This window comes from Petaurus breviceps, unplaced genomic scaffold, assembly GCF_028583685.1.
Source record: "Petaurus breviceps papuanus isolate PSGF00001 unplaced genomic scaffold, PetGlider_PUasm1.0 175, whole genome shotgun sequence".
Lineage (NCBI taxonomy): Eukaryota > Metazoa > Chordata > Mammalia > Diprotodontia > Petauridae > Petaurus > Petaurus breviceps.
In genome coordinates this window covers 47,974,481-47,979,263 of record NW_027185764.1, presented here as the reverse complement: position 1 = coordinate 47,979,263, position 4,783 = coordinate 47,974,481, and positions in this window count along the sequence as shown.

Genomic DNA, 4,783 nt, shown 5'->3' with positions numbered 1-4,783 from the left:
GACAGAGATGGAGACAGAGACACACACAGAGACAGAGATACACACAGAGACACACATGTATACAGAGAGAGACAGAGAAATGTGAGAGATGGAGAGAGATACAGACAGAGACAGAGAGACACAGAGAGAGAGACTGAGAGGAAAACAGAGAGACAGACAAATGGAGAGAATGGAGAGACAGAGAGGCAGAGTTGGAGAAAGAGAGAGACACACACATACGGGGAGAATGAGGGAGAGGAGGGAATAAGAGGAGAGAGAGAGACAGAGATGGTGACAGAGATATACAGAGACACACAGAGATACAGAGACAGACACATATACAGAGAGAGACAGAAAGAGAAATGTGAGAGATGCAGAGACACAGACAGAGACAGAGAGACTGAGAGGAAAACAGACAGATGGAAAGACAGAGATACAGAGACAGAGATGGAAGCAGAGAGAGACACACATACAGGGGAATGAGGAAGGGGGAATGAGGGAGAAGGGGAAGTAAAGGGAAGAGAGAAAGAGAAATATGAGAGACAGAGACAGACAGAAAGAAATGTGAGACAGACAGACTTAAGTTCTATACTACACACTAATAAAAAGTGCATCTAGCACTTTCATTTAAAGGGGAGGAGGAATATCAGATAAGAAAGACAAGGCAAGAAAGCAAGTGCTTACAATGCACCAAGCTGTACTAGCCAAACATGTCAAGTATATTATATTTTTGATGATTTTTCCCCAAGTTCTTTAATATAATGATACACACACACATACACACAAAACCAGATCCCAACTAGTGTGAATGAGGAATCTTGTGAGTAAAGAGGTAGCATTATTTGGATCCACATTATTCAAAGTTATAAATATGTAAAAATTGGCAATTGGTTCCATCCCAGTGGGAATATGAGGTGCAAATTTGAATAATGTGACCACTTCACTGAGTCCTTATCTGTACTAATCAGGACCTAGGTGTATGGTGGGGGGGTAGAATAATAATGAAGAGGAGGAGGCAGATAGCTAACATTTATATAATACTTTAAGGTTTGCAAAATGCTTTATAGTATATAATCTTTTGAATATGGAACTTTTTTTATCATAAGCTATTTCTACATGACATCATATAGAATAATATCTGGGTGATTCCTTTATTATATTTGGCATCATGTAGACACAGGCACAATCACAGTTTATCTGGGTTGGTGAAAAACCACTCCAACATTTTCACTTAAAAATTTCTCACTAGATAAAAATACTACATTTCACATTCACAACTTTCATGTTTTTACTATGCCTCATGCTTTGAAAAATAGTGACTCCATACCACTTTGTGAGAGGGTTAGGGGCTTGCTTCTTTAAGCATGCTTCTCCCATCTTGCCCTCAGAGGTGGGACTTGTGTCAAGGGAAGGAGTCATGTTGAGAAAAGTACACACAGTGGTTGAGAAACCAAAACAAGTGAGGGGCAGTTAGAATGAAGAGAAATCAGGGTTTCCCATGCTGGCCTGATATTATTAGGTCACAGGTCTTAGGTTACTTAAATGCTGCTGTTTTAGATATATCAAATAAGTTGATATATAGAATAAGTTCAATTTGGAGAGTTTGGATAATGTAACAGGAAAATTAATGTTAGGAGACAGGTAACTAGCAATGTAGTTTCTGCATTTCTTTTCAGTCTTTCTTTGAGAATTAGTTTTTGAGTATTACCTAGCTAGATATTTCAGTTTTATTCAAATAAATCCTGTTAGATAGTAAAGTTAAACCATATAAAATCATCATTTTCATTTTTCAAAGGCTTAGGCTTTTTCTTGGCTAAATGATTGTGAGATCATTTATAGTGTCAAAGAATATTAACAAAGCCCTTCTGTAAGTTCTCTCTCCCTCACCTCCTGAATTTGGAAAGTGATTCTTTTTCTCCCAAACAAATGGTGATAGTATAGAAGGTACTCATATTGTGCCATTTGCCTTGGGAGAACAAAAAGTTGATTCTGAATACAGAAAAACAAAACAAAACAAAACATCGGAGATAGGTGTTGGAAGAAAACTTGCCAATTCTTTTTAAAGTTAAGGGATTCAATGTTTCTTTGGAGATACCATACTGACTTATTCCTGTTCCTACCATAATCAGGTTGATCTTTTGTTGTTGTTCAGTCATCTCTGATTCTCCCTGACCCCATTTGGGGTTTTCTTGGCAGAGATGCTGGAAGGGTTTGCCATTTCCTTGTCCAGCTCATTTTACAGATGAGGAAACTGAGACAAATAGGGTTAAATGACTTGCCCAGGGTCACACAGCTAGGAAGTATCTGAGGTCAGATTTGAACTTAGGGAGATGCCTTTTTGTGCCTCCAGGTCCAGCACTCTAGCCACTGTATCACCTAGCTGCCCTAAGTTGTTCTCAGACCGTACCTATTCACCACCACAACGAACTAGCCTACTGTGTTTCCCCGATAATAAGACACTGTCTTATTAATTTTCGGGGGAGGGCTTATTTTAGAGGAATCTTACACAGTAAGGGGGGGGCTTATTTTCGGGATAGGTCTTATTATCGGGAAAACACGGTAGGACTCCAAAATGTGATTGAGATGTTGAGATTTCAGGCCGATTGTGAGATAAGTTTTTTTAATTCCTCACAGATCTGCCTTTACTTCTGGTAACTGTCCCTAGATGACAGCAGAGATAACAGGGGCCCAGAGATTAGCATTATTCCCAGAATGGATCATAAGATTTAGGGCTAGAAGAAACCTTAGGGATGATAAAGTCTTCAAAGTCAATGCACGTTTGGTTGGCACAAAGGATAGAGGGCTGGACTTGGAATCAGGAAGATCTGAGTTTGAATCCTGCCTCAGGTTCTTACTAGCTGTGTGACCCTAGGCAAGTGACAGTCTCAGTTTTCTTATCCTTCAAATGAGGAATAAGAATAGTGTCTACCCCAGGTTTGTTGGAGCATCAAGTGGGAAACATTCCTCTAAAGTGCTCTACAAACCTTAAGACTATTATTATCAGTGTTAATATTATTTGAAACAGAGTCAGGATTAGAAGTCAAGACCTTTGATCATAGATTCAGTGCATTTGCTAATATAACACATGGGAAACAAAAACCAAAACAGAAACAAACCAGGATCATTCAACTTAATCCATCTACTTAATGCTTTTGAAAGAACTAATTGACGCTTATTCTTGTTATGTTATATTACACTCATTTCCAAATTTCCAAATATCCTCTCTTATTTCCCTACAACCCCTTGTAATAAAGAGAGAGGTTGGAAAGAGTAGTTTGCCAAACCCCTTTGTTTTTGTTTTTTGCTTCCAGTGGTTTTTTTTTTACTAGCTGTGTGACTCTGGGCAAGTTGCCTTAACCTCTTTTTGCCTCAGTTTCTTCACCTGTAAGATGGGGGTAACAAGAGCATATATATCTCAGGATTCTCGTGAGTATCAGATGAGATCATTGTCAAGCCCTTAGCACAGAACCTGGCTCGTAGTAAGCACTATAAAGATGTTAGCTATTACTGTTAACTTCAGTGTGTATTAGACTTTAACATTTTTGCCAATTCTTAAGATTTATCCTTGCTACTCTGATATTCTTCCTCCGTTCCCTATTCACATTTTTATCTTAGACATATTTTTTATTTTTATTTTTCCCCATTTAGATTTATTTATTTTTGGTTTACAACATCCAGTTCACAAGTTTTTGAGTTCCAAATTTACTCCCTTTCCCTCTCCTACCCCCTCTCCCCCAAGACGTCATGCAATCTGATATAGGTTCTACATATGTGTTCACATTAAACATATTTTCACAGTAGTCAAGTTGTAAAGAAGAATTATAGCCAATGGAATGAACCGTGAGAAAGAAGAAATAAAACAAAGAGAGAGAGAGAGAGAACAAATAGTTTGCTTCAATCTGTATTCAGACTCCTGTAATAATAATGTAATTTAAAGATTCCCCTGTATTGGCTTGGTGTTTGGTTTGATTGGGTTAAGACCCAGAGCTTGTTAATCCCACTTGTGGGATGGACTTGTTGACTGTGAAAAGAGAGGGCTGGACTGGGAGGAGCTGGTGGCATAGATTTGGAGAGACACAAGAGAGAGGCAGAAGAACTTTTTTTGGAAGCAGCACCTTTGGAGGCAGAGAGAGACTGAGAGGATTGCTGAGGGCCACTTTGAATTGCCCAGGACTTTTGAGAGCTGCCACCCAGAGCTGCCAAGGACTGAGGAGACATGGCTGTTATGCTGGTACTTTGTCTGTTTTGATGTTGTTTTGCCAGATTTGTCCACTGGTGAAGGACAGTGCTGTTGTTGCAGAGGCCTTGGAACCTTGCTGTTGGTTCAGAAGCCCTGAAGAAGGATTTTCTTGTTGTATGTTTACAGAAATCCTGGAAGAGGGTTTTGCTAATGTTTTCAGGGGTCCTGGGACTGTTCTGCAGGCAGAGAATGAATTAATGAAGACACTGGCAATGTATCTTGTGGCCTTGCTAAGCTTTGTCTCCCCAGGAACAAAGATTGCTGAGAACTTGCCTTGGGTCAATATGAAGAAAAGACCTCCATTTGGGTATTAAGTGCTGTGCTTAAGCTTGTTGTAACTCTGAGGTAGATTCAATTGTGATCCAAGGGTGGGGAACTTTTGACTTTTTGTGCTCTGCATTGAACAAATGAATGTACTTTACTTATGATTGGAAACTAATCTTCATTTGAGAGCAGGGGCTTTGTGATGGACTAAATGAATGTATAGCCTAGGGGTGGAGTAGTACTTAATTAAATCACACTTTGGGGGTAGTGCTTGGAGATTATTGAATCACACTTAGTAAA